The 21,722-nt window shown below is 37.5% G+C and overlaps 1 long non-coding RNA gene across 9 annotated transcripts in view; it reads right to left on the bottom strand.

The window, feature by feature from the left end:
• The window catches only part of LOC147364813 (uncharacterized), a 148,808-nt gene that overhangs the window by 24,229 nt on the left and 102,857 nt on the right, over positions 1 to 21,722 (bottom strand). For 3 of the 9 annotated variants that reach the window (XR_015135027.1, XR_015135029.1, XR_015135028.1), the window contains exon 3: positions 12,006 to 12,129. The exons of 4 other annotated variants lie outside the window; for them this stretch is intronic. This is a non-coding gene — a long non-coding RNA (uncharacterized LOC147364813). Of the gene's footprint in view, positions 1 to 12,005; positions 12,130 to 12,840; positions 13,104 to 18,493; positions 18,577 to 21,722 lie in introns of those variants that run through there. 2 more of the 9 variants (XR_015135030.1, XR_015135031.1) reach the window with 2 other exon arrangements.

Here is a 21,722-nt window from a genome sequence, read left to right on the forward strand (position 1 = left end):
ATTCTTTAATGGGAAAATAACGTCTTAATTTACTCTCTTAAAATTTTTAAAATAAATTAATAAGTGCAATGTTTTCATGTCTACAGTTTTATTTATTATTTTCCTAAGGATAATAGTTTTTAATTTATCCTCCCAAGAATTAAAATATTATAATAATAATACATTACAAATAATTATAAAATATAAATTAAACTACTGGCAAAACAGTATACTCTTTTTCTGTTTCCACAGAAGCCTTCCTTCTATAAGACATACCTTACATTTCCTGATAAAAGTTTTTATTTAACCTTTTCAACTTTTGGTGTCCTTTTTCCCAAAATCTTGAGTTTAAATCAGTTTATATTTTGTGGCTTGTCTAACTGAGGAGACCTCCTACTCTGAAATGGGTCACACTACCCAGAAAAAAAAATAGTTTTTTGGTGCCAGTCTGGAAGGAACAAAGAGGTCAGCTCCTACTATTTAGATGGTGATTGCAGCCATGAAATTAAAAGACGCTTACTCCTTGGAAGGAAAGTTATGACCAAACTAGATAGCATATTCAAAAGCAGAGATATTGCTTTGCCAACAAAGGTCCATCTAGTCAAGGCTACAGTTTTTCCAGTGGTCATGTATGGATGTGAAAGTTGGACTGTGAAGAAAGCTGAGTGCCGAAGAATTGATGCTTTTAAACTGTGGTGTTGGAGAAGACTCGTGAGACTACCTTGAACTGCAAGGAGATCCAACCAGTCCATTCTGAAGGAGATCAGCCCTGGGTGTTCTTTGGAAGGACTGATGCTAAAGCTGAAACTCCAATACTTTGGCCACCTCATGTGAAGAGTTGACTCATTGGAAAAGACTCTGATGCTGGGAGGGACTGGGGGCAGGAGGAGAAGGGGATGAAAGAGGATGAGATGGCTGGATAGCATTACCAACTCGATGGACATGAGTTTGGGTGAACTCCAGGAGTTGGTGATGGACAGGGAGGCCTGGCATGCTGCAATTCATGGGGTTGCAAAGAGTCAGACATGACTGAGCAACTGAACTGAACTGAAAGAGAAAGAAATTGTCACCATCTTTCTTGCCAGTTAATTCATTTGTTACCTATTCATTCAACCCAATATTTACTAAGTATCTATTTTAGACAGGCACTACTAGCTTGGGAACTAGCCAGGGAATGTCAACACACACAGTGAAAATTACTGTACAATACAAGACAAAACACCAGAAGTTTATGTGTGGCTCTCTAGCTTAGGGAAAGCACTAGACCTTCACAATACTGTTACAATTAGGTAATTTTTGTCCACTTAATAGATTCTACTCTTCCTAAGATTTCATGGTTTCTCTTACCAGGGAACTTCTGAATTATATGTCGGTCAAAGATAAGAACTGATTTCAGAAACTCCTTGGAAAGCTTCTATAAATAACCCCTCATATGGTTTTTAGAGCATCTACTGTTACCCTATCATTTTTATTGGAAAAAATGCATAGATCCTCAGCAATCATTGGTTGAATGTTAATGATTTTTACTGTTCTCAGATAATAGTTTCAAGCATGTACCTATGCTTAAGGCATCTATTGAATGAATCTAGCAACATTCCCTATACATCTCTTACACAGCTAACTCAACCAGACTTGTTTGAAACCAGGTTTCTTGGTGTGGGTGCCGTGGAACCTGAAAGATACTAATCATAAGAAGAGTTAATCTACCTCATGAATCAATCAGAAGCCTGAACTCAGAGTCTTGCCCTTTGTGTTAGACTTCCTCCTCCTGCACCACCTCTATCCCTTGAATTTCCCGTCAGGAAGAACTTTGAACCTTCTCTCAGTGGTGTGGCGCCTCCCTGCCTGTCCAGTAACAGATTCATCTTTAATATTTTTCAGCTTTGGTCTTTATATGTTGATTTTGACATATAAAAGATATACAATGTGTATTTTTCTAATCTAAAAATTATAATGTTTACCACATGTGAGACACTTTTCTTAGAACCTTGCAAGTCTGAACTCATTTAAGTAGCAATTTGTAGTTTTTCTAAAGTGAGGACTGGAATCACAGATACTTTTAAGATGCATCATTTAAATCAGTGAATGAGCCTGCCTGATTGCCCAGTATTTCTGTCTTACCATCTAGCACCTTATTACTGTTCAGCCTTGTTTTTCACTTGTTTTTAACAGTAACTGTCATGAAGAGTTATGAAGAAAATTACTCAAAAAAAGAAGGCCAAATGCTAACTAAGGCTGTTGACAGAAATAAAAAGGAAGGAAGTAATTTGGGAAAATAATGTTTCTGGATCAGACATGTAACATGAAAGAATTCACAAAACCCTCTACACAGAACAAAAGAAAACCATTTTAGAGAGAAACCATTTCATCTCCCAGCCAATACAGTAGCTGCATACCATGGAGAAGAAAGGTCAATGAAAGTTGAATTCATTTCCTTGGTGTTAGGAGGCTATGTACCAGAGAGAACTATCAGTGCAAAAGTAACTAGGGAGTAAGTCAGAAGTCAGAATAAAGTCAGAACAAATATTCCCACAATATATAAAATTGAGGATTCACAAAGGTCTCCAAATGTCGTTGTAAAAGTCATGAGTCTACTACACAGTTTAGGATGATTGCCTATGACATGGTTTTTGTTATTCACTGTGAACTTTTGAATTTTTATTTTATATTGGAGTATCATTGATTAATAAAGCTGTGTTAGTTTCAGGTGTACTGCAAAGGTGATTCAGTTATACATATAAATGTATCTAATCTTTTTCAAGTTCTTTTCCCATTTAGGTTATTACAGAGTATTGAGCAGAGCTCCCTGTGCTACAAAGTAGTTCTTTGTTGTTGTCAATTCCAAATTCCCAATTTATACCTCCCCCCATACCTTTTCCCTTTGGTAACTGTAAGTTTGCCTTTGAAGTCTGTGAGTCTGTTTCTGTTTTATAAGTAAATTCATTTGTATCATTTTTAAAAATTCTGCATGTAAGTATTATCAAGTGATATTTGTCTTTCTCTGACTTACTTTACTTAGTATAATAATCTCTAGATCCATCCATGTTGTTACAAATGGCATTATTTCCTTCTTGTAATGGTGCAGTAATATTCCATTGCATTTATATACCATATTCTTTTATTCTTTTTTATTTGAGTATATTAAAAGCAGTATTTATTGCTTTATACTGCTGTGTCAGTTACTGCTATACAGCAAAGTGAATCAGCCATGCATATAACATATATTCCCTCTTTTTTGGATTTCATTCCTATTTAGATCACCACAGAGCACTGAGTAGAGTTCCCTGTGCTAGACGGTAGGTTCATATTACTTATGTATTTATATATAGTGTGTTCAACTCAGTTTAGTTGCTCAGTCATGTCCGACTCTTTTCGACCCCATGAATTGCAGCATGCCAGGCCTCCCTGTCCATCACCAACTCCCAGAGTTCACTCAAACTCACGTCCATCGAATCGGTGATGCCATCCAGCCATCTCATCCTCTGTTGTCCCCTTCTCCTCCTGCCCCCAATCCCTCCCAGCATCAGAGTCTTTTCCAATGAGCCAACCCTTTGCATGAGGTGGCCAAAGTATTGGAGTTTCAGCTTAAGCATCATTCCTTCCAAAGAACACCCAGGACTGATCTCCTTTAGAATGGACTGGTTAGATCTCCTTGCAGTTCAAGGGAGTCTCAAGAGTCTTCTCCAATACCACAGTTCAAAAGGATCAATTCTTCGGTGCTCAGATTTCTTCACAGTTATTTGTATATAATATATATTGGAATATATATATCTCCCAATTCATCTCACCCCTCCTTCCACCTTGTCATCTGTTCTCTATGTCTGTGTGTCTATTTCTGCTTTGCAAATAAGATCATCTATACCATTTTTCTAGATTCCACATATATGTGGTAATATGTGAATATTTCTCTTTCTGATTTCATTCTGCATGGCAGTCTCTAGGTCCCTCTACATCATTGCAAATGACACAATTTCATTCCTTTCATAGCTAATACTCCATTGTATGTATGTACTATATGTCTTTTATTCATTCCTCTGTCGATGGACAGTTAGGTTGCTTCCGTATCCCAGCTATTGGAAACAGTGCTGCAGTGAACGTTGAGGTGCATGTATCTTTCTGACGGTTTTCTCTGGTATATGCTCAGGAGTGGGATTGGTGGGTCATGTGATATCTGTTTTCAGTTTTTCAAGGAACCTCCATATTCCTGTCCATAGTAGATGTATCAATTTACATTCCCATCAACAGTGTAAGAGAGTTCCCTTTTCTCCACACATTTTTCAGCATTTATTTCTCATGGATTTTTTTATGATAACCATGGCTCCCCAGGTGGCAATACTGGTAAAGAACAGCCTGCCAATGCAGGAGACATAAGAGATGCAGGTTTGGTCTCTGGGTCGGGAAGATAACTTGGAGGAGGGCATGTCAACCCACTCTGGTATTCTTACCTGGAGAATTACATGGACAGAGGAGCCTGATGGGCCCCAATCCATAGGGTTGCATAGAGTCAGACATGACTGAAGTCAGACATGAGGACATGACTTAGCATTCTGACCAGTGTGAGGTGATACCTCATTGTAGTTTTTATTTATATTTCTCTAATAATTAGTGAAGTAAGCATCTTTTCATGTGTCTCATAGCCATATGTATGTCTTCTTTGGAGAAATATCTATTTAGGTCTTCTGCCCACTTTTTGATTGGGTTGTTTTTTGATTTTGAGCTGCATGAGCTGTTTTTATCATTTGTATGCATATATAATTTATATATTTTTTATATATGTTTATAATTTATATACACATTTATCCATTCATCCATTGATGAATATTTGGGTTGCTTTCACCTTTTGATTATTATGCATAGTGCTGCTATGAATACTGGTGTACAAGTAGCTGTCTCCGCCTTCAATTCTTCAGTGTATACGCCCATAAGTGGAGTTGCTAGATCAATGGTAATAGTACCTTTAACTCTTTGAGGAAACTCCATATTTCAACAGAAATATTTTCATAGAACTAATGCAGTTGGTATAATGGTAGTAAAGCTTAATTTTAAATAATACATGCCCCCACTATTGATTTTAGTAAACTAATTAAAAATCACATCCACCCTTTAATAGTCCTTATTTGCTGGTGCAGATATCTTGCAAACTTCTATTCTTTCTAGACCAGGATGTCTATGGCCATGAGTGTTCTCTGTCTCTCTGTGAGCTGTCCAATGATTTTCCCTGGTGATTCATAGCTTCTTGTTCTTAATTATTAACTCTTGGTTTGATAGCAGAAACTTAAAAGCTGAAGAATTATCTACTGTGAAACACGTTCATCAGAATTTAGGTTCATATTTTCTTTTGCCTGTAGTTCTTGCTTATTTTCTTATACAAGTCAGAAATAAATTACAGTTATGACCATGGTCTATTAACTTTTGATAGTTTATTTTACAATGTTTTCTGTCCACATTTGTAAGGAAATAACTTACTTAAATGATTGGGGATCTTTTTTCCTCCTTTGATTGCAGCCCTGTCAGTGGTAGTTTCGGCGGGTTTGTTGAGTGTCTTAATGTCAGAATACAGCTGTTACCCATCACAAAGACTTTTAAGAAGCCTTTTAGGTCAAAAGCTCAAATATTCAAATATCCACTAAAGTTAATACATTTATGAAAATAGTTTTTTTATCTCAAAGTTTGTATAAGAATCAAGTGTCAGACAAGCTGTTTTGTGTCTCTTGTTAACAGCAAAACTGTAGTTTAATTAAAAATGTCATTGATGAATTATGCAGGAAAAGAAAGGAATTAAAATAAAATTCGTGAAACATTTTCCCTAACCTATTTCATTTATGCATTACACTGCTGGCCCAGTAATGAACCAGATTTCTGTAATAATATTTACTTCACCCTGAAAATATGTGTAGCATCACATGTTGTGATAGTATAATCAAATTATATATAATATTCTTATTCTGGGGCTGTGATGTATATTGCTCTAAATTTGAAATCTGCTTACCTTTCTTTGCTTCAGAGTCTTAAATCAATTCAGATCTATAAGTGTGTAGCTTCATTTATTCTGAACCAAATATAATTTCCTTTTCAGGGTTGTAGTGTCTTTAAGAGGCTCATTAATAAAATCCAAATGAGGTATCTTGGGACTTAGGAGAATACTCATGTCATTTTTATGAGTTAAGTACAAATAGTTATATACATATAAGATTTCCTATCAAACACACAATAGCAAAATGTTCCTGACAAAGTCAGAACATTCTAAAATAGCTGAAAACTTTTCTAATGCCTTTGAAAAACACCAAAGCAATTATGCTGGTATCTTTTGAACCAAAAATTCTATTTTCTCATTGTGACTGAGTCTAGCTGACATACCTTTAAAACAAAGTGGAACTCCTCACTGGATTTGTAGCCCAGGTGGCCTTACAACTTTAACTTTGAGGCACAAATACCCTACTTCTAGAACTGTGTAAATACACAAATAACCATTCCATGCCAATTTACAAAATGAAAGGACTAGTTGAAGAAATATATAGGTAAATTAATAGGAATCCATGACTGAAGAATTGATGCTTTTGAACTGTGGTGTTGGAGAAGACTCTTAAGAGTCCCTTGGACTGCAAGGAGATCCAACCAGTCCATTCTGAAGGAGATCAGCCCTGGGATTTCTTTGGAAGGAATGATGCTAAAGCTGAAACTCCAGTACTTTGGCCACCTCATGTGAAGAGTTGACTCATTGGAAAAGACTCTGATGCTGGGAGGGATTGGGGGCAGGAGGAGAAGGGGACGAGAGAGGATGAGATGGCTGCATGGCATCACTGACTCGACGGACGTGAGTTTGAGTGAAATCTGGGAATTGTGATGGACAGGGAGGCCTGGCGTGCTGCGATTCATGGGGTCGCAAAGAGTCAGACATGACTGAGCGACTGAACTGAACTGAATGGCTAAAACTAAATATGGACAGATAATCATTGTATTTAATAAGAGCGCAATGTAAACCCAACAACAATAAAATTTTACCTATTAGTTTGCATCAAATGTAGGACCAGTGATCTGGAAGCATAAGAAAGGCATCAAAATTTTGGAGGCTGTTAAAATCATCAAAGGTCAAAATGCTTTTTCTAAATTTAGCAACAAATCCATCCTCCAACTCGGCTCATACATGGCCTTATGCCAACAGCTTACAGTTTATTACTGGGATCTGTAATACTGATAGAAATAATCACAGAATCATTGATCTGCAAGGAAGCTCAAGAAATTATCTGTTCTGCTCCCCAAACAGGAAGACAACCCATTTAAGACAAAGTATCAACCTGCTAGTTTTAGAGTTCTTCAGGAGAATTGCTGCTGCAGCTCTTTCTGTTCAAAGGTGATCTAACACATTTATCTGTTTTGCTTTGTGGCCCCTGAGTTCAGAACATAAACTACAATTATGTTTAATTAAACCAGCTTAAAAGTTTTGCTTTCTTCAATTTCTCTTTATCTAATCCTCAAAACTGCTGAGCTGATTTTAATATTAAAAAAAAAAAGACTTATTCCTAGGCTGTAACCCTGCATGACGAATTCCAGCCCAGAGCAACATTTTATGATCCAGTGTCAAGTTCTTGAAAAATGAAAACTGAGAGGAAAGAGAGGTTTAACTATAACATGGATACACTTTGGACTAGATGTTAGCCACCTGAATAAGGTGTATGTGTTTAATCATAAAAACTTACTGTTATTTTCCTTTTCTGGTTTGAGCATGTAAAACCTGTTATTTTCATAATCGGGACCAAATGTATTTTGTACTCTGAAATTGAACCAGAACTCAAAAGGGGGATGAATGAACATTACCCATGCAAGTAATAGGTTTGAGACAAGGTTTAATTGAAAAGGAAAATCCCACCACCTATTCACTTTTAAAGCATGAATTGCATTCAACACACAAATCCTTTATTATTCATACATGGAAATATGTGCTTAATGATTAAGTCTCTAAGGATTTGCTTGACAGAATAATCTAAATTTCTTCTTTTAAAAAGAGGCAAATGAAATGTAGTTTTTAATTCTTTAAAGGACAAGTCACAAAACATGTAAAAATATAACACAGGCTCTTAGTTTTTAAAAGTGTATCTATAATTTGCCTATCCATTGGTTTGTTCATCTGGATATCAGTAACATACAGACTTGATCTAATAATGGCTAATTATGCAGTTGTTTATCAGCTCATTTGAAACATTTTGAGATTCAGTCTAGCTCAGCAAATTACTGTGCTTAAGGCAGTTCTATATTCTAGAAAATTATAATATCCCCAGAAGGCAAAGAATTAATAAAAATCCTCTTTTGTAAAAGATTATCATTGCAGAGCAAATGGAGCAGATCTTCTCTATCCTACTGCATTTAATATTCTCATTTTTCCCTGAAACTTTGATGGAGAGGCAATGAGAATATCTCTGTTTTATTAACTTATTAAGAGGCACATTTATAGAACTCATGCACCATATTGATTTCTAAAGCCACAGTGCTGCTAAGAGCCAATAATCACATAAGAGCAGAATGATTCAGTTTATCCCAGAATGTTTCTGAAACTTGGTAGAGCCCAAATTTTCACCCAATTCAGAAAGCCTGGTTATTTAACATCAGTACAGTCCATGGGGTTGCAAAGAGTCGGACACAACTGAGCAACTGAACTGAAGCCTCAATTTATTCATGTATAAAATAGAGGTAATAAGAAAAGACAACCTCTGAATGTTATGACAAATAAATGAGACAGTGCATGCAATGCACCTAATACAATGCCTGTAGTAAATAATGTTAGTTTTGGTTATTATTATGATGAGTATTATCATTATCTCTTATGGTTTAGGAATCAAAGATATATGCATTTAATTAGCCATTTGCCTAATATTTATATTTTTCCAATAGAAATATCTTCATATCAGCTGGAAGTTTAACATGAACTTTCTGCTCCAGCACTTTGTGACCCAGAACTGCCTCAACAAGCTAACATCAACCCAGCCAGAATAGGTGAGCTACTATTACACAAGATAAATTATCTAGGCTGTAGTTGGGAATCATTCCAACTTCATAGCAGCTGGGCTTGACAACATAGTATTTTAAAAAGCACTTGATGCTGCCTCAATTGAACTATCCCAAAGAGTTTTGAACTTTTTCATCATGACTCAGATGTTTTTGTAGATTTTGCCACTTTCATTTCCTCCATATGGGATCATTGTATCATATTTTAAGAAGAAAAAAATCTTTAAAAAGAACTATTCAGTTACCTTAGCTAGAACATATGAGACTCTTTGCTTTATAGCATTATTTGCACAGAATACATGTACTGCCTTTTCATCTATTTTGTCAACCAGGACTACTTTTGGACTACCAGTAAAATTCAGTGTGCTATCTTTAGTTTATAAATATGGTTGAAGCCAACATATATGTGTGTGTGTGTGTGTATATATATATATATATATATATATATATATATATATATATATATTAAAACAACCAACATCTCCATTTGTATACTTCAAGAACTAAGTTAATAAGTGTTCCCTTAAAACCAGAAATCAACCCTAAAGGTAAACTTTGGAACTGATGATGACCCAGTTTCCCAATTCCTGGCTTCCAGATGTCTCTGCTTCTCTTTGTTCAAGAAAACAATTCCTGACGCAGGGCATTTCAACTTGGTGGAAATGGACACATTACTGATTTATTTTTTGCCCTAATATGTGAAAAGCAGACTATCCAAACATCAGGAATGAACTGCAGGCATTAGCTGCTCTTCTCATTGTTCAGTTGCTAAGTTGTGTCTAGCCCTTTGCAGCCCCGTAGACCGCAGCACTCCAGGCTTCCCTGTCCTCCGCTATCTCCCAGAGTTTGCTCAAGTTCATGTCCATTGAGTCGGTGATGCCATCTAACCATCTTATCCTTTGTTACCCCCTTCTGCTTATGCCTTCAATGTTTCCCAGCATCAGGGTCTTTTCCAATGAGTTGACTCTTTGCATCAGGTGGCCAAAGCATTGAAGCGTCAGTTTTAGCATCAGTCCTTCCAGTAAACATTCAGGGTTGATTTCCTTTAGGATTGACTGGTTGGATCTCCTTGCTGTCCAAGGGACTCTCAAGAGTCTTCTCTAGCAACACAATTTGAAGGCATCAATTCTTTGGTGCATAGCCTTTTTCATGGTCCAACTCTCACATCTGTACATGACTACTAGAAAAACCACAGCTGTAACTAAACAGACCTTTGTTAGCAAAGTGATGTTTCTGTTTTTTAATACACTGTCTAGGTTTGTCATAGCTGCTCTTCACTTCACTCTGTACCTAGTGTTTGACTTCTTATTTTAAAGTGAAAGTGTTAGTTGTTCAGTCGTGTCTGACTCTTTGCAACCCTATGGACTGTAGCCTCTGTCGGTGAAATTCTCCAGGCAAGAATACTGGAGTGGGTTGCCATCCCTTTTTCCAGGGGATCTTCCCAACCCTGGGATTGAACCTGGGTTTCCTGAATGGTAGGCAGATTCTTTACTGTCTGAGCCAATATCCTCGCATAATGGCATTTAGGGTATGGTTGTAAGTAAAATATTTACACTGAAAAAATATGTATGTGTTAGAAAACAAAATTCAACCCAGTAAATTTGAAGATACAATTGGCTTTATTCAAAGATTCATGAATCAGGCAGCCTCCCATCTAAGCAATTTTTATTAAATTTTAAAAACACCTAGTAATAGCCTCTTTTCCTTAATTATTCCTCAAATTTTCCTAAGGAAGATAGAATCCATTACACGGGCTACATATGTAGAAAAGAAAAAACAAGACCAAACAAATTAAAAATCCATGTAGGGTGCACCCCATGTTCACTGCAGCCCTATTCACATAGCCAGAATGTGGAAGCAACCTAAATATCCATTGACAGTGGAACGGATAAAGGAGATGTGGTGCATATACATATAATGGAATACTATTCAGCTATTAAAAAGAACAAATAATGCAATTTGCAGCAACATGAATGGACCTAGGGATTGTCATACTGAGTGAAGTCAGACAAAGAAAGACATATATGATATCACCTATATGTGGAATCTTAAAAAAATAGTACAAATTAAGTTATTCATAAAACAGAGTCACAGATGTAGAAAACAAACATGGTTACCAGGGGAGAAAGAAGGTGAGAGGGATAAATCAGGAGATTGGAATTGTCATATACACACTACTCTATATAAACTAGATAACTATATATAAAACAGATAAATAAGGACCTACTGTAGAGCACAAGGAACTCTACTCATTATCCTGTACTGACCTATATGGGAAAAGAATCTAAAAATGAGCAGATATATATATATATATATAACAGATTCACTTTGCTGTACACCTGAAACTAACACAACATTGTAAACCAACGATACCCCAATAAAAATTATAAAATAAAGCTAACTTAAAAAAGATTGGATATATGTATATGTATAACTCATTCACTTTGCTATACATCTTAAACTTACACAACATTGTAAATCAACTATACTTAGCAAAAGATTTTTAAAAGAAAAAAATCCATGCAGGGTACAGAAGCTAACAGCTTTAAAAGAAGTGAAGACTTTCTAGAAAGCAGTGACTCTGGAGTGCATGTTTACTCTGTAGACTAATGAGACTTGGGCATTCTGAAGGAGAATGTTTTGAGCCCTTTCCATTACTAGAAACTGTTAAAATGGGTTATTGTCACTCTGCTTAATATAGTGGTGGTTTAGGAAAAAGCTAGACTGGAGAGGGCAAAGTGTCTTTCACCAGAGGCTTCCAGAATCCCAATCAAACCCTTTAGCATGGGGTCATGAAAGCACCACCTTTTCATCACTACCATCACAGCTGTGGTTGTGTTGCTGTTATTGTTTAATCTCTCTGTGTTCAGCCTGCAATAATCACCATAATTCACCCTAATGTTATGTGATTAGCAGTCTCAGTTGTGGTGAAAATTAAACACCACTCACATAGCACTTGTGACCTTTCACCCCTCGTGGAATGGGTCAGGGCTGCAATGGCTGAGAGACAAAATGCAGAAACTCACATGGTGCTGCCTGCACTCTCTCACGCTGGGGAATCAATGGAAATTTCATCTTCCAACCATATGTGTTGATCCCTCAGCAGCCATACTATGAAAGTTCAATTCTTCCACTTAATTTATTCTTATCCTGTGAAGATTGCAAAAGAATTTTGTAAAGTATTGCTGCAGTGCCTTAATACAGAGGCAAAGTGTCATTTTTAATAGCCAGAAATTCAATTTCATTCACACCATCATCTACAGATTAACTGAATATTGGACGTATTAAGAAGTTTGGCAAATTAGAAGCTTCTTGGTCTTACGCTGAAGCCAGTACAGACAAGTCCACTGAAAAACAACTGGCAAGAATGTACAAATAACTATCATCCTTTTCTATAAGGAATACATTTCCTTACATGCTAGAGTTCTAAGTTTCGTAGAACACCGTTAATAGTAAACACTATAGGAATCTGTTATTAATTTACAGACTTTTCAGATTATAGCAATGATTAGAATTTGAAAATTATTTCCTGACAACTAATTATGGCAGGGTGAAAAAGTGGTAAATTTTTCAATATATGAATGTTTAGGCATTTATAGAATGTTGCTATTTATCATGCCTATACTTTTAACCAGATTTGACAATATGTGGCATGATGAGTTTAATTTTCTATAGCACAGTACAAACTCTGCATTTTTCCTAATTATAGCTTCCTACATGTCAGCTCAAATAGGAATAGACTCACTTGGTTCAGCTCAATTTCCACAGCCTGACAGGCATGGATATCAAAATTAATTCTAGAATGAAACTTCATAAAAGAAAATCCTATTTGACAAAAGAACTACTGAGCTTGAATCACAGTTGCATTTGCATTGTGAAGTCCCATTTTTATTTTTACTGTATATAAAATAATGCCAAAGGAGAGACTGAATACCCAGAGAGAGTTCATTTGAGGCATCCTGAGAGTATCTGCCACGTGCAAGTAAAGCAGAAGCCTTTTTTATGACATCTTCAGAACTTGACGATTGAATTACAGTTTTAGTAATCATCCGTTCCCCTTCTCCAGTGTCACTTCTTTTGTAATATAGTGCATAGAAAAGACTTATGGTTCCAGTTTTATCAGCCTGCAATAAAAATATAACAACTGTTGTATTAAATTATTTAAGTTGTAAACCATTGTGAAAAAGAAAAAGTTTTATCGACAGGCAGGCTGAAAAACTGATTATAATGGAGAGCCAAATGTATTGTGCTGATTATTCCCAATTTTTCCCCTAGTTTAGCATATTGTAAATCTTCAAGATATCTTTCAAAAAAGGTCTGGGTATGTAGGGTTCTTTCATTTGTTGCTTATTTAGAACTGGACATGGCAAGAGACAAACAAAACCTGTATAGTTCCAGGTATCAGTTTATTTTAGTAGAGTTGTGAATGCAAATGGAGTAAGGTATTTGCATATAATACAGAGATACTTAAGGTTATGCAATGGAACAACAAGGTTAATATAGACTATATTAAGGTTAATATAGAGGTATATCTCTCAAGATAATATAGACAGACATTATATGGATATGGAAATCACTCAGTTGTGTCCGACTCTTTGCGACCCCATATTCTGTAGCCTACCAGGCTCCTCCATCCACGGGATTTTCCAGGCAAGAGTACTGGAATGGGTTGCCATTTCCTTCTCCAGAGGATCTTCCCAACCCAGGGCTCAAACCCAGGTCTCCCGCATTGTAGGCAGACGCATTACCGTCTGAGTCACCAGGGAAGCCCAGACAAACATTAAGTATCAATAAAAAATGATAACTGAAAGAAATTTAAATGTAAAATGAATGCATTTCTCCAGAGTGATACAGACCCAAGAGACTGTCAAGTCTTTTCAGAATTTTTTTTTCTTATATTGATTTTACAGTCACTCAGTACTGCTACTTTCTATCAAATTATAGTATTCTGATGCTGCGTACAAAAGTTACTAGGCTAAGAACTTTTCTCACTCCAGTGTTCCTCCATTCCTCTAATAGGTATTTCTGTCTGTTGTTCAAGGGCTAAGTCATGTCCAACTCTTTGTGACCCCATGAATTGCAGCACACCAGGCTTCTCCATCCTCCACTATCTCCCAGAGTTTACTCAAACTCATGTCCATTGAGTTGATGATACCATTGAACCATCTCATCTTCTGTCACCCTCTTCTCCTCATGCTCTCAATCTTTCCCAGCATCAGGATTTTTTCCAAAGAGTTGGTTCTTCACATCAGGTGGCCAAAGTATTAGAGCTTCAGCTCCAGCATCAGTCCTTCCAATGAATATTCAGGGTTGATTTCCTTTAGGATTGACAGGTTTGATCTCCGTGCAGTCCAAGGGATTCTAAAGAATCTTCTCCAGCACCACAATATGAAAGCATTAATTCTTCTGTGCTCAGCCTTTATTATGATCCAACTCTCACATCCATACATGACTACTGGCAAAGTCATAGCTTTGACTATACAGACCTCTGTGGGTAAACTGATGTCTCTGCTTTTAATGTGCTTACTGTCTAGGTTTGTCATAGCTTTTCTTCCAAGGAGCAAGCGTCTTTTAATTTTGTGGCTGCAGTTATCATCTGCAGTGATTTTGGAGCCCAAGAAAATAAAATCTGTCACTGATTCCACTTTTTCCCCACCTGTTTGCCATGAAGTGATGAGACCAGATGCCATGATCTTATTTTTCTGAATGTTGAGTTTTAAACTAGCTGTTTCTTTTTTTAATTAACTCATTTTAATTGGATAAATCACTTTACAATATTGTAATGGCTTTTGCCATACATTACCATGAATCAGCCACAGGTATACATGTGTCCCCCCATACTGAACTCCCCTCCCATCTCCCTCGCTACCCTATCCCTCTGGGCTGTCCCAGCGCACCGGCTTTGGATGCCCTGCTTTATGTATTGAACTTGCACTGGTCATCTATTTTACATATGGTAATATACATGTTTCAATGCTATTCTCTCAAATCGTCCCACCTTTGCCATGTCCCATTGAGTCCAAAAATCTGTTCTTTACATCTGGGTCTCCTATGCGGCCCTGCATGTAGGATCATCGCCACTATCCTTCTAAATTCCATACATGTGCCTTAATATACAGTATTTGTCTTTCTCTTTCTGACTTATTTCACTCTGTGTAACAGACTCCAGGTTGAGACTATACTATATAAAGCTACAGTCATCAAGACAGTATGGTACTGGCACAAAGACAGAAATATAGATCAATGGAACAAAATAGAAAGTCCAGAGATAAATCCACGCACCTATGGATTCCTTATCTTTGAAAAAGGAGGCAAAAATATACAACGGAGGAAAGACAATCTCTTCAACAAGTGGTGCTGGGAAAACTAATCAACTATGTGTAAAAGAATGAAACTAGAACATTTTCTAATAACATTCACAAAAATAAACTCAAAGTGGATTAAAGGCCTAAATGTAAGACCAGAAACTATAAAACTCTTAGAGGAAAACATAGGCAGAACACTCTCTGACATAAATCACAGCAAGATCTTCTATGACCCACCTCCTCAGTTCAGTTCAGTTCAGTCACTCAGTCGTGTCCGACTCTTTGCGACCCCATGAATCGCAGCACGCCAGGCCTCCCTGTCCATCACCAACTCCTGGAGTTCACTCAGACTCACGTCCATCAAGTCAGTGATGCCATCTAGCCATCTCATCCTCTGTCGTCCCCTTCTCCTCCTGCCCCCAATCCCTCCCAGCATCAGAGTCTTTTCCAATGAGTCAACTCTTCGCAGGCAGAGTACATCATGAGAAACGCTGGACTGGAAGAAACACAAGCCAGAATCAAGATTGCTAGGAGAAATATCAATAACCTCAGATATGCAGCTGACACCACCCTTATGGCAGAAAGTGAAGAGGAACTCAAAAGCCCCTTGATGAAAGTGAAAGTGGAGTGAAAAAGTTGGTTTAAAGCTCAACATTCAGAAAACGAAGATCACGGCATCCAGTCCCATCACTTCATGGGAAATAGATGGGGAAACAGTGGAAACAGTGTCAGACTTTATTTTTTGGGGCTCCAAAATCACTGCAGATGGTGACTGCAGCCATGAAATTAAAAGACACTTACTCCTTGGATGAAAAGTTATGACCAACCTAGATAGCATATTGAAAAGCAGAGACAAAAAAAAGAAAAACAGAGACATTACTTTGCCAACAAAGGTCCATCTAGTCAAGACTATGGTTTTTCCAGTGGTCATGTATGGATATGAGAGTTGGACTGTAAAGAAAGCTGAGCGCCGAAGAATTGATGCTTTTGAACTGTGGTGTTAAAGACTCTTGAGAGTCCCTTGGACTGCAAGGGGATCCAACCAGTCCATTCTGAAGGAGATCAGACCCACCACCTAGAGTAATGCAAATAAAAACAAAAATAAACAAATGGGACCAAATTAAACATAAAAGCTTTTGCACGATGAAGGAAACTAAACCAGTTTTTTCATTCTTCTCTTTCATCCTCATCTTTAGTTCCTCTCTGCTTTCTGCCATTAGAGTGATATCATCTGCATACCTGAGGTTGTTGATTTCTCCTGGCAATTTTGATTCCAGCTTGTGATTCATCCAGCCCGGCATTTCACATTATGTACTCTGCATTTAAGTTAAATAAACAGGGTGACAATATACAGCCTTGATATACTCCTTTCCCAATTTGGAACCAGACCATTGTTCCATGTCTGGTTCTAACTATTGCTTCTTGACCTGCATACAGGTTTCTCAGGAGACAGGTAAGGTGGTCCAGTATTCCCAACTCTTGAAGAATTTTCCACAGTTTGTTGTGATTCACACAGTCAAAGGCTTTAGCATAGTCAATGAAGAAGAAGTAGATTTTTTTTTCTGGCATTTGCTTGCTTTTTCTATGATACAATGGATGTTGGCAATTTGATCTCTAGTTCCTCTGCCTTTTCTAAATCCAGCTTGTACATCTAGAAGTTCTTGGTTCATATACTGTTGAAGGCTAGCTTGAAGAATTTTGAGCATTAGCTTGCCAGAAAGTGAAATGAGCACAATTGTATGGTAGTTTGAATATTCTTTGGCATTGCTTTTCTTTGGGCTGGAATGAAAACTGACTCTTTCCAGCCCTGTGGCCACTGCCTAGTTTTCCAAGTTTGCTGGCATATTGAATGCAGCACTCTCACAGCATCATCTTTTGGATTTGAGACAGCTCAGTTGGAATTCCATCACCTCCAGTAGCTTTGTTCATAGTGATGCTTCCTAAGGCCCACTTGACTTCACATTCCAGGATGTCTGACTCCAGGTAAGTGATCACATCATCATGGTTATCTAGTTCATTAAGACCTTTTTTGTATAGTTCTTCCATGTATTCTTGCCACCTCTTAATGTCTTCTGCTTCTTTTAGGTCCATACCATTTCTGTCCTTTATTGTGCCCATCTTTGCATGAAATGTTCCCTTGGTATTTCCAATTTTCTTGAAGAGATCTCTAGTCTTTCCCATTCTTTTGCTTTCCTCTATTTCTTTGCACTGATCACTGAGGAAGGCCTACTTATCTCTCCTTGCTATTCTCTGGAACTCTACATTCAGGTGGGTGTATCTTTCCCTTTATCCTTTCCCTTTTGCTTCTCTTCTTTTCTCAGCTATTTGTAAACTGTTAATTTGTCTGTCTTTCTAGTACCATATCTCCTCCAGAACTTTCTGTCCATAAGGTGCCTCCTTTCCCTTGCACCTATAGGCCACACCTAGGGATCCTGGAGCATTTTCTGGTTTGGTCAGAATGTTGACATTTAACACTTTTGCTCTCCCACACTCCACTCCCTTTCTGCCTCCACAATTGCTGGATATTGAAACAGCTCAAATCAGTCACTCATACCTACCCTCCCCCTCACACACACACAAACACACACAGACGCCTCCTAGCCACCTGGAAAAAAAAAGGGATCCCCTTGACTAAATAATCAGACATTTCTTTAAAGGAAATTAGAATATGGAAGCCCTATATTTCCACCGAGTAAATCAAATCATACAGAGGATTCACAAAAACTATGGGTTAATGGATCCTTTATTCTTGTGCACAACAGTAATCCTGGCTCTCTTACCTGCTACCACAGATGTTTTCTCTAATCTAGACTCAACAACAAACTGGCCATATTCTCACTTTGATGGTGATTATAATAATGCAATTTCTATGTGCCAGGCCCTTTACATTAACTTATTCAACCCTTATACCATACCCATGAAATATGTATTATTCTGATTCTACAGGTATTTAAGACAGTTAAGTCTTGCTCAAAGTGGCATAGCTAAAAAGGGTCAGAATTATGATTCAGATTAAGCACATGGCATCCACATGCTTACCAAGTATACTACATTAATACAGAGTGATTCAATCTCTAAGTCATCATCACAAAAAGGAAAGAGTAGGATTAAAAAGAAGTGTGTTAGAGTGAAATGGTTTTATAAAGAAATTAAATTAATGTAAGCATTTAAAAAAAAAAAAAAGAAAAATAAAAAGAAGTGTGGAAGACCTGGTGCTCCTCTCTGGCTTCTCCTCTTCACTCCTTTGTCATACATTTGCTGAGTACAGGTAATGTGCCAGTCTATCCTTGGTCTGAGAGTATAAAGAATAACATATGGTTACTGCCCTCATTATCCATTGAGAAGGAAAACCAGGTAAACAGCTGTAGTTCAGTATGATGTTGTAATTGAAAAACATAAACAAGGCATTATGGGAAGACTGGGAAGAAAATAAAGCCCAAGGAATTCAATGCTTTTACTAAACTTATTGACAGTCTATCTCCAGGAAAAGAGTAGGTTTTCTAAGGGAGAATCCAGACTAGCTCCATTCTAAACTAAGTTTTATGAAAAGTAACTGTCTGCTTGCTCTCCCTACACTAAAAAGGAAAAATACTAGCTAGGTCAACTCCATTCATTTACTTGAAATCAGAAATCATTTACTACCTTCTTCCTTCCTCACCTACAGTTTTATGAGGCAGGACTCAGATCAATTTGGACAATTTCAATCAGCAGTCTGGAACTGGCCACTTCCCTGACATCTAGACTCCCTAAAGGTACATTGCTTTGTTTAATTAGATCCTCCTACACCTTCCCTTCCAGTTCCACAGCAATGAGACTTGAAATTAAGTAAGCAAAGACACATGGATAACTGGTCTTTACTATTGATTCCTATTATTGAGACATTCTACCAAGCTGGTTTTATTATATATACATGGCCCAGAAGTAGTGAACCATACTGTTTCTTCCATACTTCCAGAAAGCACTAGATACTTCCTATTATTTATATTATTAAAAACCATGAACTTGAATTCAGAGTGCAGCAGTCAGTAGAGGTACCAGTCATTATGTTTAGCTTCCTAAATAGATAGCAGAGTTTCATTGTTGTTGTTGTTCAGTCACTAAGTCATGTCTGACTCTTTGCAACCCCATTAACTGCAGCATGCCAAGTTTCCCTGTCCTTCACAATCCCCCAGAGTTTGCTTAAACTCATGTCCATTGAGTCAGTGATGCCATCCAACCATCTCATTCTCTGTTGCCCCCTTCTTCTCCTGCCTTCAATCTTTCCCAGGATCAGGGTTTTTTCCAGTGAGTCGGCTCTTCACATTAGGTAGCCAAAGAATTTCATAGGAGAGCCAGAAATTGAAAACACCTTAGAAAAGCCAAGCCACAAAACTTCACAAACAATCCAGGAGAGCTAAAATCTCTTTTCTTTTCTCCTGAGTAACCCAGGTTCCATTCTCTCTTAACTAAGAATAGCTAGTATCTTTGTAATAAAAGTCTATTAATTTTTCAGTCAAGTCAAGAAACAAACAGTGTTTGGACCCTGGCAACAAAATCTATGGTATTACAACTAGAAAGGTCTAGAAAACAAGGTTACCTGACATACCTTGAATAAAGAAGGCTATTAGGAGCTTCAGCCAGAACAGGGGATGAAGGAAAGAGCATCTTCAGATGTTTGACCTACTGTGATGAGATCAGCTAACCAAAGACCAGGCCTGTGTGCTACCCAGCAGATCACTATGGATGCCCAGGTTGGGGTTAAAAGGTTCCTAAAGACAAATGTGTTAGAGAAGACTCTTGAGAGTCCCTTGGACTGCAAGGAGATCCAACCAGTCCATTCTGAAGGAGATCAGCCCTGGGATTTCTTTGGAAGGAATGATGCTAAAGCTGAAACTCCAGTACTTTGGCCACCTCATGCAAAGAGTTGACTCATTGGAAAAGACTCTGATGCTGGGAGGGATTGGGGGCAGGAGGAGAAGGGGACGTCAGAGGATGAGATGGCTGGATGGCATCACTGACTTGATGGACGTGAGTCTGAGTGTACTCCAGGAGTTGATGGACAGGGAGGCCTGGCGTGCTGTGATTCATGGGGTCGCAAAGAGTCGGACACGACTGAGCGACTGAACTGAACTGAACTGAAAGACAAATGAAGAATAACCATCTGACCCAAGAACTGCTAAGAATAATATTTACTCAGGGAATCTATCTATCTGCAGGACCTGGACCTGGAGTTTTTATTTAATGAGAAAAGATAAGAACACTATAACCTGCACTTCAGAAAAGACCTGAAAGGCAAACAAAGAAAGGAGACACACACATATAATCTCAGGAAAAGAAACATTTCTACAAAGGAAAGAATATATGATAGTTTGAGGCAACCAATCAGAGATCAGCTGGTTTCATTTGCAGGAAAATGTCCTACAGAAATAAATATTCGGTAACTAGATACAGCAAGCCTTGAAGATAGAAACCACTTTTGTTTACCATAGGAGATTATAAATGTGAACATATCTATGAATAATAACTAGCACTACTGATAATGCAATAATCTCTTACCTTTACATATAACTCAGACAATAAGTGATAACGTCTTTGAATACAAGGGACAATGAATTTGTGTGAGGGACTTAGTTGAAAGTACTGGTTTGTTTCACACCAGCTGTCAAATAGGCCTCTCAAAACTCCTTTAAGTATTGGAAACAGTGACCTGGGGATGAAAGGCCTGTAGCCCAGGAACTGATCCCTTGAGCCACCCAGATCTCGTCACTGACGATACTGATTAATCCATGCTGACAAACCAGATTTGAATCAATAGAAATTATCTGTAACAAGAAACTAATTGTGTATTTAGTAAGTTCAGGGAAATTTTGGGTGGCTTTAAATTTATATGGAAAAGACTCTATTGACTTTTGGAATCAAAATTCATACCACCTTAAGGCAATATTGCCTTGGGTTGTAATAACTTATGGTGTTCTATTTTCTCTCTTGAGTAACGTATGGTCTGAAGGCATGTAATCTGTTTACTCGTAGACTATGAAAATTCTGTAATTGTTATTTATGGGGACTTAAGATCTATGTACATAATGAGAAAAGCACAGAACATGTACCTCTTATACTACTTTCATACAAAACATCCCTGTTTAAATGAACCAGCAAATCACAGCCAATTTCAAGCCACTTTACAATCTCAGTTCAAATTATGCAGTGGCTTAGAATAGTAAAAAGATGTCCCTAAAGTTGCATCATCTTTAGGAGACAGGAGACCTCAGGTGTTAGAGAGCTGCTGAGAGGCAAAGTGGATGAACCAATGAACCAGTGCTGAATTTATATTGTACTTTTCACACAGGAAGATTATCTAGGCCTCCAGTACACCTACACGTGAATCCATGTGTGACATCTAACTCTTCACTTAATTTCCTTATGGACCATTTTTCTGGAAAGGAAGATGGAAAATTTCAG

This window comes from Bos grunniens, chromosome 10 (assembly GCF_055505025.1).
Source record: "Bos grunniens cultivar Pamir isolate PY7600 chromosome 10, Bosgru_T2T1.0, whole genome shotgun sequence".
In the NCBI taxonomy this organism is placed as follows: domain Eukaryota; kingdom Metazoa; phylum Chordata; class Mammalia; order Artiodactyla; family Bovidae; genus Bos; species Bos grunniens.